The sequence below is a fragment of the Diabrotica undecimpunctata genome, chromosome 1 (genome assembly GCF_040954645.1).
Source record: "Diabrotica undecimpunctata isolate CICGRU chromosome 1, icDiaUnde3, whole genome shotgun sequence".
In the NCBI taxonomy this organism is placed as follows: domain Eukaryota; kingdom Metazoa; phylum Arthropoda; class Insecta; order Coleoptera; family Chrysomelidae; genus Diabrotica; species Diabrotica undecimpunctata.
In genome coordinates, this window is record NC_092803.1 from 62,085,753 (window position 1) to 62,099,801 (window position 14,049).

The 14,049-nt window shown below is 30.5% G+C and overlaps 2 long non-coding RNA genes across 2 annotated transcripts; one reads left to right on the forward strand and one right to left on the reverse strand.

Moving 5' to 3' along the window:
• Nucleotides 1-1,030: 1,030 nt before the first annotated feature.
• LOC140439047 (uncharacterized) lies at nt 1,031-2,269 on the forward strand. The gene is made up of 2 exons (XR_011950588.1): nt 1,031-1,259; nt 1,316-2,269. It is a non-coding gene; the product is annotated as an uncharacterized lncRNA (long non-coding RNA).
• Nucleotides 2,270-2,626: 357 nt separating this feature from the next.
• Nucleotides 2,627-5,106, reverse strand: LOC140439054 (uncharacterized). The gene is made up of 3 exons (XR_011950589.1): nt 4,908-5,106; nt 4,262-4,572; nt 2,627-4,185 (listed from the first exon to the last, which is right to left on the reverse strand). It is a non-coding gene; the product is annotated as an uncharacterized lncRNA (long non-coding RNA).
• Nucleotides 5,107-14,049: the final 8,943 nt, after the last annotated feature.

The window sequence follows — 14,049 nt, forward strand, 5'->3', positions numbered from 1 at the left end:
ATATATATATATATATATATATATATATATATATATATATATATATATAGGGTTTTTATCGCGGTTCTCAAAGAATTAGTTTGTAAGCACTTTTTTAAATTATCTTTATTATATCTATTATGAAACACAAATATATATTTAACATAGTCAATGTAAATTTAAAATAAACTATCTTAAAATTGAAATTCTTATGAAACTAATTAAATTATATAGACAATGTAAATTTTAAACAAACTATCTTTAAAATTGAAATTGTTATGACACTAACTAAATTATATTAACAAAATTTTGTACCTTTCTGTCACTGAATGCCTAAATGAAATGTTCTTCACTATATAGATTTTAATCACCACTCAATGTCTTTGTTCTCAGCCTCGGTTATCCTTGTTTTTGTGAAATTCCTTGTTCCAATTATCAGCTTCCACCAATTTAAAATATTTTTCTTCTTAATAGCATTTATATTTATTCTTCTTTTTAATATACCCATATCCAATCACCATTTATACATAACATAATTTTTAATCTTCAATAATATTCTTCTAATATACTTTCCAATACTATCAAATTTTAATACTAAATCACTGATTATTGCATACTTTATACTTGACTAACTAATCTTGAACTTACTGTAACTAACTGTCTGACCGACCTTATACTAACTTTCTGGCCATTTTGAATCCAAATCACCGAGTATTTATACCTTTTCAATGTTCCAGAACCATCTGGCAAGAAATCCTATTCGAATTGTTCTATATATGAATGTTCTCGAAAAAGTATATCTTTGATCCACAGACATAACCATATTCGAGAAAGTTCTTCCGTAAACAAAGGTTAAATTCTGTATTCTAGAGAATTCTTTACTTTTCTATCGAGAATTTTATTGACATTTAGGCTTTTCAGATCAGAATATAAACTTATGTGTAAATTTAAACAACCTAAATGAATAAACTACACTATTTCAAATCCGTAACTATATGTAAACTAAACATTTCAAATTAACAAATAACCCCACTTTATATTCGTAATTATTATAGGGCAGTCCAACGAGCTGTCAAATTAAATCCAATATGGTGTCTGGAGGGCAAACAAACTATTTAGCCGTATTGAAAGTTAATAGTGTTTTCAATTAATTATATAAATTGTGAGTAAAATTATCAGTTCAGTGATTGGAAAACGGAAATAAACGGCTTAAAAAATATTTAAGAATAGGACTTTTTCAAAAAAACTTCTGTTGTGAAACTGAAAAATTAGTTTAAAAGGTTTGTTTACATAGTCTTTAAATTAAATTCAATGTGAATATGTGTTAAATTTTTAGGTAGCAAATTATGTCAATCGTTTGCTTTGTTGTGGGATGCTCCAACAGATCTAACAGGAATCATATGGGGTATTTTAGGATACCGACAGTCCCTTTTAAAAGGTTTCGGCAAGATGACGAAACCATAAGCCATAAGGTTGGTTCAGCAAAGAAGTGCAGTCTGTTAATAAATATTTAAAGATCAACAAACTAAAGTTAAATGTGTTAAAGACGAAGGCTATGATAATAACAACTAAATACAAATACTCAAATATTGATATAAATACTATTAATCTTCAAATTAACAATGATAAAATAGAAATCATCACAATTAAGTACCTTGGTTTTCAATTGGATAATTTATTGTCTTTTAATGACCATTTTAATTACATATTAAAAAAGATTTCTAAAAAATTATACCTGCTTTTTTTCAAGAATATCTAAAAATTTGTCAACTTGAACTAAAATTACAGTTTTTAATGCAATTATTCAACCTCACTTCGATTTTTGCTCATCAGTTATTTTTCTATTTAATTTAAATCAATCCGCCTAGTTGCAAAAATTACAAAATCGTGAAATGAGAATCATTCTTGGTGGAAGCAGATATACACCTATAGCAACAATGCTTAGCATGCTGCAGTGGGTTTTAGTTCAACAAAGTGTCTTTTACCTCACAATGGTGTTCATTTATAAAATTTTAAATAATTTGGACCCTGCTTACTTTTGTGAGTTACATATTATGTTTAAAAGCAAATTAATGGACCATTTTAAAAGCACCAATAGTTAGGTAGTTGTTTTGTAGTCATGTTTTATGTTATATATTATTGTTTTATATTTTTAATAAGTGTAGGTACTATATTTTAAGTGTAATTGTTATTTTTATCTTATTATGTATTAATGTTATAAATTGATTATTTATTTGTATGTATTAGGGCTTTCCCTATTTGAATAAATAAACTTATTTTTATGCTTTTAGTTTGCTATTATTATTTAAATTATGCTCTCAACTTGTATGTACATTCAGTTCTGTTAATATAATTTGATTCTTGTTTTTTCCTTATTTTTTGAAACTTAAATTGTAATGTAAGCATATTATTCTCTCTCATTTTCAAAGTAACATAATAAATTGTACTTTTATTTTGGAATTTGTAATTGAAGAATAAAGAAGCATTTTTGCCCTAAAATTTGAAACCTTTTTTAAAAGACAATCACGGAATGGAGAAAGTTATATTACCATTATTATTATATATTGTTAATATTGCTTAATAAATGTTATTTAATTTCTGTGACATTTAATTTTGATACATTTGTAATAAAAAACATTTATTTTGAATTTGTTTTATTCACAACTATATACCATATTATATTCGAATACAAAAATGCTACAAAATAAAGATAACGCCAATATTAAAAATAATAATTTGAGAAACAAATTTACTATATTTTGGTTTTATTGATAATTTAATTATTTGTTTTAAAAATTAATAATTTAATATTTACAAACAAAAAATTTACTTGACACAATAAAAATTAAAGATTCCATATCTAAAGAGAACAAGATCACAAAACCATAAGTTAGTAGGTAGGTACCTCTAAGAGATTCACATATTTAAAGTGGAACCAAGAAATACTGCAGTTTTCATTTTCGCATTTTATCATTGGTTGGCCATCGTCAATTCCTTTACATGTACACCATGTTAAATTGTTTTTAAGTTTGCTAAAATATTTGCAAAGTAAATCGGGAATTATAATTTTTTTATGAAAAAACTTTAAAATTTAAAACTGTAAAATTTCCAAAATTCTTTATTAAACATAATTTTTTCATGATATAATTCAGTTGGAGACCATATTACAAAATAGCAATATTGAACATTATAGAGAGCCATTTGAATTTGATAGTGATATTTATGTTGTCTATTTAATTGAACTTCTCCATCAGAATTTATAATAAGACATGATGAAGGTAAGTTAATGAACTCTGCTATTGACATATCTTTTCACTTCTAAGCATCCCCTACTGCAACATTTGCAAAAAACCATTGCATCAGGAGTAGCACCAAGTTGTGGAAATTCAGGCTTAATGAAAAATCTAGCATTTTTTATGACTAGATCTTCATGGGTACTATATGAATATTTTCGAAAAGCTTCTACTGCATTTTTTTCATTATTTTCCCACACTCTGTTGCACTTGTTTTGAACAAACTTTGTTCTGGATAACATATAGTTTTAATTAGGGATAAGCGGTTTTTCAATGCGAGAATTGGCAGCTGCTTTAAATTTGATGCTTTTATTCTTCCTCTTCTTTGATGAAACCATTGTCCTGACTTACTTTGGTCTAGTGTACTCTTTTCAATGGTTATACATTCACTTTCATCCAAACTTATAACTAAGTTATTAACAACTTCCATTAACTGAATGTATGTGTATGAAATGTACTTGTCATTATATAATGAAGAAAATGGGTTAATTGGTGATATCAACATTCTTCTTAATGATTCAGCAAATGGTTCTGTCACTCTGCTTAAAATGGATGAACTTCCAGCTTCTTCAATGTGAGTCAAAAACTGCACAATATGGTCATCACTCATGCAAGGCACTTCTAAGGGAATTCTTGATCCAGAAAATATTTTGCCAAAATCAATACCTCTAATTGGTTTACATTCAACCTTTGCAGTTTTGGGCAAATTCCAGAGGGACCTCACATCTGTACATGATACATTATCTTTTGATTCAGCTATATATTGTAGTCCATACAATATCGCACCAACATGGCTACACACTTCTCCTGCACCTGCCATGCATGTACAATGTCCTGTTTCTATACTTCCATCTTAGTTACACACAACCCATGCTTATAGTGGTGGCTTGTTCATTTTTTGTGAATGTTTAATCTGTAACAATAAAAGAACAAGTTCATATATTGTAACAACTAGCATAAAACATTTGCTCCTCAAATACGATACTCACTTTGCCTAATGTCATAAACTTGTCATGTACAACTTTTGACCCACAAAACCTGCTTCAAATTATTTGTATGCTTGCAGGCTTTTGTAGGCTTTCATTTGCTGTTGTGTATAAAAACTGGTGCTCAACACTAAATAGCTCACTACATCTATGCTGCTTATTGGGGAAAATCATTTGGATTGTAACTTAATTCCCTTTCTGAAATAGTATATATGGATCTATGTTGTTGATTACTTTCAATTTCTCTAGATATCTGCTTGCTACATCAGGATTCTCTAATTTCAAGTTATTAAAGTAATGACTTCAATCCATTTCTGAAACAAAATAACATTCATCAAATTAATAAACATTTAGGTTTCTTATCAATTAAAAAGGTGTAAATGTCTTTACTATATTATAAAAAAATGGTTTGAGTCTCACCTAGTTCAAAAATATTAAAATTGTATTATTATTTTAATTTCAGCAGCTGATTTTGTGTAATACTAAAATGCTTAAATGAAGCTAAATCTATAACTGAGAAATATTAGCGATATGCCGAATACGCTAATATATATAAAAGTAAATTCTTATCAATCATTATAAGTATATATTGATAATAATTGTGGTTGTTAAACGACTTAACTAAACTATTAGGAACTTTTCAACTTACCTCATTAAATTATAATTATCTTCATGTAATCAATGTGAATAAGAATTATATTAAAGAAAATTGTTTTTTATCAATTATTAGGTCATCTACTAATTATATTTGAATAACTACAATTAAATATTTGTCTATTACTGCAAATCACAATGCTATTCTATCCATTGTTTGCCCTCCAGACATTTTGACAGTTCGGTTTGAGGTTATGTGTTGGACTGCCCCATTTAAATGTCTGTCACTTTCAGAGTATGTATATCTGGTTGCCTATGCACATGGCTCACTTCAATATATTTAAAATATTATAATTATTAAAAAAAAACTTTTTACACTTATTATATGCTAATTTCTTAAAAATGCCCTCATATAAATAATTTTTATCATATTCCCTAGTATATAACTTATTAAAATAACCAAATACTTTTTATATCTAATATTATCTAGTGTGTAACTTATAAATTATTTTTAATCACTATTTTTCTTTCTCCTATTTCCAATAACATTTCAATATATATATATATATATATATATATATATATATATATATATATATATATATATATATAACCTGAAATAAAACATACACCATTGTACGTACATCTTTATATTTCAACGACTCGTTTCTGGAAATGTACCGCCTGTTCGTGACGGATATAACAAAGTATTTGATTAGGAAATGATAAAACATAGGAGGAATTAAATGGAATTAGCTAAAGAACCACATCATATGTCAAACCACTCGATTCGAAAACAAAATTTAATCTACCAAACTGAAGGGTGGTGTTTTAATTAACGAGCAAAAAAAGGTCAGGTCGGGTGTAAGTAAAAATTTCCCAATTTTTAAAGATATTACAGGATATATCTAGTGGTAATCTTCTTTGCAACATTCAATTTATTTTATCAACTGCAGTTCTCAAAAGTTCGATGTGATATTCAGGTTTATTAGTAAATATTGTTTAGCCATGATGTTGTTCATTTAGCTTGAAGTATTAATAATAAATTGTAGCAGATCTTATTTTTAAATTTTTGCATGTGTCTTACGTATCCTGCTTTTCTAGATTTCAGTGATGCTAGGATTTTTGGTTTAATTTAGATTCGATCTTAAAAAGTCGTTTTATTAGTGTTACTTTAGGTTCAGGTAGAAAATAGTTGATTATACAAATCCAAAAGTAAGAAAACGAATAAAAAAGTACAAAAACTTTCTTACTTAAACTCGCTTGAATATACAATAATAGAATTACGTAAATACAAAACAAATCAGACGAGTTAGCAGAACAGTATGGTGGTCGAGTATAGCAAATTAATGAACAGAAAGAATTTTCACAAATCATAAGAGTATAAGGAGAACATAATATAATTAAAGCAATAAAGATAAGAAACTCTATAGATGTAAGTAAATGTATAGATAGATTTAACGAGGTAGCTTTTGGCCTATCCTAGTGGCAACCATTTTGGATCTATTGTGGTTCTCTTATCCTAAATTACGTTATCTAGCATAACACTTTTCAAAAGGTCTAGTAACTTTAGGACTAAACTTTTTATACGGATTTTTGCTGGTGGTTTTTTTCGCCTAATGTATACAACATCATACATTTGCCTGGTTTGTAACGATTTAATTTGACTTGAACACATTGGGTATCACTTATAGAGGGTTGAAAGTAGGGACTGAGCAATTCTTGGAATGGAGATAGGGTAAGCAAACAAATCGAAACGTTTGCGAACTGCCACTCTTATTTGGGTTGGAGAGCTGGGTCGTAAGTATGTGAATAAAGGAGGGACTGGAAAGGGGTAACTACAAAGAAAGAAATAAAAAAAAATACTCACATAAATTACATAGGCATTAAAACACAAGAAGGTTCCTAAACTATTTCAATTTGGACGCCGTTTAAAAGAATCCTCTTGCTGGATAGAAAGAAAGGTTTTTCTTTTTACCCAGATAATTCTACTCAGACAAATAATTTTAATAAAAAGTACCTGGTATCATTGACTGGTGTATATCCTTTAAGAAAGTTTTTGGGATTGGAATGGATTAAAAAACACTGCTAACAACACACAACTGTGTCCCACACAAACTGCAATTGGTCTGAGGTGACCATGGAACACAAATGGACAATTCTTGGGAATTTGGACACTGATTCGGGCTTCGAATTATTATGGATGACAACAAACTGCAATCTTTAAAACTCGACCACTTAATTCCGTCTTAAAACAATGTGGACCTCTCAAATAGTTAGAAATGCCGTCTTACAAATCTCCCACATACGGCAGAACACAACCAATCGGTGATTGACTCAACAAAAACTGCCAAGTAGCATTTTGAGCTCAAATTCACCTCTCAACTTAAAAAATTGCCGGCTTTTGCCTATTACACTATATTTCCATGACAAAAACGAATAACGAACAACAATAACGAATTTGAAAAAGAAAAATCCGGACTAAACAATGAACTGACCACTTTGGCGACACATCGTAGAGTGACATCATTCGCTCAACCCGGTATAAACAAAGCATAAACGGAAAGATTCCTGTTTATTTAACGCGCAAAATATCCTAAAGCGGCATCAACATCAAAAGAAATACTTATCTGTGTTATATAAACACACTAAAAATGTTTATATTATCGAAATCGAAATGCTACAGGTTGTCTCACTGATACAAAATGTGCTCTGCTGTTTCTTCCTCTAGGTGACAGAATCTGCATTTGTCATCATCTGCTAATCCCGTCAGCTTCTACTGCCTATTGAGCTTACAATGCCCTATTAACAGACCTACTATGGCTTTGACTGTTTCCCTGTCTTGCATATTAGGTCTGTTGTAAATTTTGGCAAATGTTGTATTATAATGAACTGTTTCAAATTCTTTGACCTAGTGAATTCCTCCACCATTTCAGAGATTTGTGAGCTACCCGCTTTCTTGTAGCCGTTCTTGTTACTACCTTAGTATACCGGCTTCTAGATCGTCAGATGTTTTTGAGCTATCAGTGTACCAGGCAGCATCTGCTTGTATAGGTACACCTTCCTTCCAGTTTGCCCTGCCTGGTATATTAATTTTGATTTTTTTGTCAAAGCTATATCTCATAGCTGTTGCGTTGCTTATCTGCTTCATTACGATATCTGCTTTTAGGTCCTCGACTGGCTTTCTATTGTCAGCCAAATGAGTCTGCCTTATGTGTTGCTGACTATGTATTTATGCTGACTATATATTATTTTTTGCATCACAGATCTAGCTTCGCCCTGTATAAAGATATGAAGTGGTGAAAGATTCAGCAGGACTTTCAATGCCACTCTCGGAGTTGTTTTTATGGCCTCCGTAATACACAGATATGCTAGCCTGCTAGCCTTTGTGTATTACTTAGTAGCCTTATTACTCCCACTATAATAAAAATACGTCCACAAAAGATATTTTGTTTCTTCGGCAAATGCAATCTCTGTTCCTCTTAGCATCGGTGGTTTGGGTTTTGTAATGCTTTTATGTGAAGTTGATGATTTGTGTTTTTACATTCACTCTCAGTATCTCTTGTTTACATCAGTTATCAACCATATTTAGGGCTGCTTGCATTCTCCCATATAAAACTTGGTCAAATTTGTCCCTGTCGATTACTCAAATATCGTCAGCTTATCCTAGACAGTAAGAGTCTTTTGTGGATAGATTTTTGAGAAGATCATCTTTCAAACTTACTCAAAGTAAAGGTAATAGATCTTCGCCTTATAGACAGCCTCTACCTGCTCTTGCTTTACCCAGAGTGGATATTACTATCTTATTCTCCAGGGATGCACTTATCCATCTTTATATTACCGCAGGTGTACCTTATCTTTTAAATACTTTAACCAAAGAGTTGGTTGTAACAATATTAAATGTCCCTTCAATATCTAAAAAACTGCAATATCTAAAAAACTGGGTCGTCTATTGACTTTGAGACAAGTCTGTTTAGATCGTCCAACGCTGAGTCCGAAGATTTACTAGAATGATATTGTGGTATTAAAGTAGTAAACAAGACATATCTTAAAATATTGAGATAAATACAGTAATCCAAAAATATTAGAAGTATCAAAATTATTCTATTGAAATAAATAATAGTTTTTAATAGAAAATTAGGGCATACGTATTAGATAACATGCGTGTCTAGTTTCAAAATACTCTCGGTACACTTTAAGTTAACCCTGTAGATTCAGCAGTTTTATAAACATACTTGGTCTAGTAAAGAGTCGATTTGTAATAGAATCTTGATGTTACAAAAAGGTAAACAGAATCCAAGTTAATCACGTTAGAGAAGAATTGTGTGATTTCAACGTTTTTACACAGCCTCATCTAAATTTAAACTCAGACATAATCTAACAAAAAACAGTGGTGTTCGGTTAACGAGTTAACTAAATAAGTTTGAAACTAATATTACAAATGGTTAAATTGTAAATTTTCTCGATATTGGTGTGTGGTGTAGACATCTAAACACTAAACAAACAAAGCGTAGACAAATTGTGGCATTTAAAATGTGATAATATCAAAAGATCTTGAAAACCTTATAAGGGGATTAAACAACTCAACAAAAAGGATTGCTAATTTAAAAACCTAAGACACTGGTTCGCTTGTAGCTTTATAATATGTATAATCTATGTATGTATTTGAAGAAAAAAGTTTAAGTTACTCTAATATACGACGATTACACCATATTTTAAAATACTTTAGGCTGCTATACAGGGTGTCCTCGAAAATAGTACGTTCTTAATAGGTATAGGTAGAAGGCACCATTTAGAGCAAAAACGTCTTATACCATTGTTTTCTTAATTCAACCGTTTGACCAAAAAAGTTTTTGTTATGCAAAAAGAAATCTGTAAACTACGTGCAGTACGAAAATCTAAGCGTAGACAGTTCCAACTTTAGTAAATAGATATTTTGGAACAATTGTGTTTAGTGTCAGCGCGAAAATGTTTTCGATTCGTGAGTAACATGATAATATGTTGATTATGGAGAAGCGCAGTGTAACAGTAATTTAGCTGTCCAAATTTAGGTCGGGAATTTATGTATATTGGAATGTCAAAAAAACGTTGTTCATAGAACATTTAGGGAACAACTTCTACATCTATACCACTACTAAAGAGTACAAGATTTACAAGGTGATCATCCTCTAAAATTAACATTTTGTAGGTGGTTTCAAGATACACTCGTTAGAGAATCTGAATCCATCTAAAGTGTTATGTACGGATGAAGCATATTTCACCAGAAACGGTGTGTATAATTTTTATAATTGCCATATATGGGGTGAACACAACCATTATTTAATACGTAGAACAAATTTTTAACGAAAATTTAGAATAAATTTAAGGGCTGAAATAATTAAAAATTGTTTGATAGGACCAATTAGAATTAAGAATTACCCAAACACTAAATGGAGAGGCCTACTATAATTTCCTATAAAATGTTTTGCTGGTACTTCTTAAAAACGTGCCTTTACAAATACGCCGTGAAATGTGGTTTTTTACGACGGAGCCCTAGCACATTTTACTTCAGCTATTACAAATCTTCTTCACTATTTAATTCACTTAAAGCCCTCGACATTCAACACCTCTAAAGCCTAATAAATATATAATACTATTCTCCAGCAAAGAAATAATGAAATAAGTCATACGCGTGATATCGTATAATTTAGCTGTCCTATTGAGTTTTACCAAGAAGCGTATCAGTAGCGAAGAATTCCTTTTTTATTTGGCGTGTGACATATAAGAACACATATTAATTAAAAAAATTGTTTTTGTAAAAAACGTTAAATGGAGTATTACAAATGAACATCTAATATATCAATATAATCTAAAATATTTTTAGTCTCATCCAGGAATTCTATCTTCGTAGTTTTTGTTGCTGTTCTGACAATATAATACCTTCCTTATCTCTTTACTTCTTTTGTTTGGATTTCTTTTTGATTTTGTTCAGTTTCTGGTGAAATTTTCTCTCTATTGGCTTACTTAGATCTTGTAGTTCTTGAAGTTCTTTGTTCATTGTTTCTCTCTTCTTTCTGGGGTAGATTTTATTTTTTCTTGTTCTATCTTTATTCTATTTTATTCTATTCTATTTTATCCTATTTTATTTATTCTTCCTCTGCTTGTGGGGTTCTGTTGCATTATTCAATATGCACTGTTTTTTCTGTCCATTATAATTTGATATTCTTTATTAAAATAGCCATTGGTTCTTGTTCTTCTTTGTTTACCTTTCATACCTAGTAACTCTTTAACTGCTTCTTTTATGATGTTTCAAAACCCATCACGTCTGTTTTTTAGTTTAATTTATGTTTATATTTTGTTTATATTTTCTATTTTTGTTCGAATTTTGAAGTCCTTCTACATTGTATCGATTATGTTTAGAACCTATTTTCTTTTTTAAACGTTTAAAATTCTGGCCCTTAGATTACTTTCAATCCAGTAGTAATCAGAACCCTTATTTGCTCGTTTTCTGGTACGAACGTTTATTATACTAGATTGGTGTCTTAAGTCTGCAATAGAATAATCTATCATATTTACTGTCGATACATGACATAAGTACATCTGTTGATTTCCAGGTACCTTTGTGTATATCTTCGAGCGAAGTTAAAATTATACCATCGAGTTAAAAAAAAAATAACTACTAAGAAAAAGAAGTCACTTTTGAAATCAGAACATCAAAAATATTTAAAATTTGTTATTTCTCAACAAGATTTTTTCTTTTTTTTTGGGCTGTGTTGTCATTTCTGTTTTATACCATGCAAATTAAACGTTTACTTTGTATTTCAGTTTTTCCTTTGACGGAATTTTTAGTTTTTTGTTGACGCTTATAAAATAAAAGTATTTGCTTCGTTGTGTAGTTGCAGCAATCTGCTGATTCTTCTGTAAATTTATCTGTTGTGTCTTTATTTTGCTGTGTAAACACATTTGGACATAATGTCAGGACATTGATTAATGTCGATATTAAATAGAGTTTTCGGTTATTTGACAATCAAGAGAATTAAATTTTTCCGAGACCTAAACTTTGAATCTCGATAATTGCATTTCATTTTGTTTACTGATGTAAACGCAATGTGCACAATTAATTGCGGGTATTGTATTTTTGAAACACGTTTTGGCATGTTTTTAAAAGACATTATGTACATACACACCAAACAAGCATCTGCGGTTGCTAGCATTCTTTCTATTGAGAGGTTAAATATTTGAATACCGTTCTAAAACAAAAGGAATATACTACTTATAGTAAATTATAGAAAACTTATTTTATAAACTAGATCTAATGTATTATTTTTATTATTATAAGCAGAAATATAATATTCTTCTGTTACAATGTAAAGTGATAAGCAAGGAAACATATTTTCTTATGCGCCGCAAATGATCGAATTCAAAATTTTCTAGAATGTATGATAGACAAGTGAGTTCGGCTACTTTTGTCCATTTGCGATGCGTGATATGTGATGGCAACAAGAAGCACAGAACCGTGAAGAGTGGCGAAAAATGGGAGGTACCTATGTCCAGCAGTGGACAGAAGAGGTTGCATGATGATGATGATGATGATTTGTGATTTACAGTTTTATTTTTTATTTTCCAGCCTATAGTTCAGTTAAAAGATGAAGTGTTTTTACTTGTAAATAATTGATATTTTAATAATTCGTTTAAAATTATCCCATATTTTAATACAGTTTAGAAAAACATTGCAAATAATTTTTCCTAGTTGCATTAATTACTTTTTAGGAATTAAATCGTAGTACTTACGCATATAATTCCTCAGATAATAGCATACGCCACATTATTAAAGCAAGAAATAATTATTTTGCAGATATTACTTACATTTCCTCAGATGACAACAACCTTGAATAGTAAATAAAAACAAGGGTACATTTATGTTAAATACCCTAATGCTGGGCATTCACGGTCCAACTTGCGGAACCCCTTAGTAGTACTTGGTAGTACTACTAGTTGAATATTCGTCTCCACTCACGCTCCGACTTTCTATCCAACTGGTATTCCAACTTCAGTTCTAGTTTGTTTTTAGGACGGTATACATCGCTTAATCAAAAAATATATCGATTAAACACTACGCAAAATATAATTAGGAGGAGGAAAATGGCAGCATTGTGCTTGTTATCCTTATCATTTGAAAAAAAAAGAAAAAAAATGTTTTTTCTTCTTTTCGTCAACGTGATGAAAAAATTATTCGTTGATCGTGTGAACTATTGTGACACGAATTTGCTCAATATCATTGATGAGGATGATTACAAAAATTGCCTCAGAATGGACAACTTCACTTTTTCGCTTTTGCTGGAAAAAGTTGGTCCACTCATTTCCAAAAAAGATACCGTCATGCGTGAATGTGACAGCCTGCTCTGGCTGGCCTCTGCACTTCTGCCAAAAAGCTTAATTCATTGTAGTGCACCCAATCAGGCACGTACACTTCGTCTGCTCCGGTACCAGTTCCACTTTCACTCACTTGAACTTTTTTATATTCTCTGAAGAAGATAGAACGTAGAGAGTCAATTTTTTTACGCACAGAAACTACTTTGGCAGTGCTTTCGTACTTCAACATTACATTCAGCAGCTGTTGTTGGGCTGTTTTTCGCGCATTTCGGTTCGCGTATAAAGCACTACAGCTATCCCTCAAACAGAAATTATCTCTGTAAACATCGATAAATTCGGAAATTCCTTCATTGTTCATTACGAAAGGCTTGAAGTAGATACGAAAGTTGGCGTTATAATGAGTTAGTAATCGGTCAATATGTATGTTTAAAATTAGGTTTCGTTTCTCTAGTTATTTGTCCAGGGCGGAACTAATTAATTTTTTCGACTCCTTATTTTTATGACTTTTTAAGATGTAGGAAAAAAATATAGGTCTTAAAGGCCCGTTTTCACACTACGTCTTACTGTACGTTTTGTGGGTCATATAAAACATACGACAAAATGTACGTTTTGTCCAGTGTATACACACTACGTTTTTCCTTCCGTTTTCTACCTCATTTCTAATTCAGTCTTGAGTTGTGTGAAGTTTGTTTAGTGATTTTTTTTATTATGGATGAAACACGGCTGCTTTCTTTTATTTTTTCAACCATAACGATACTATGACTGGGGAAAAAGGGGATGAGGAGGGAAAAGACAAGATGGTCAGGAGAGTGGGCTTCTCAAAAAAAGCCAGTATTCCCACGTCT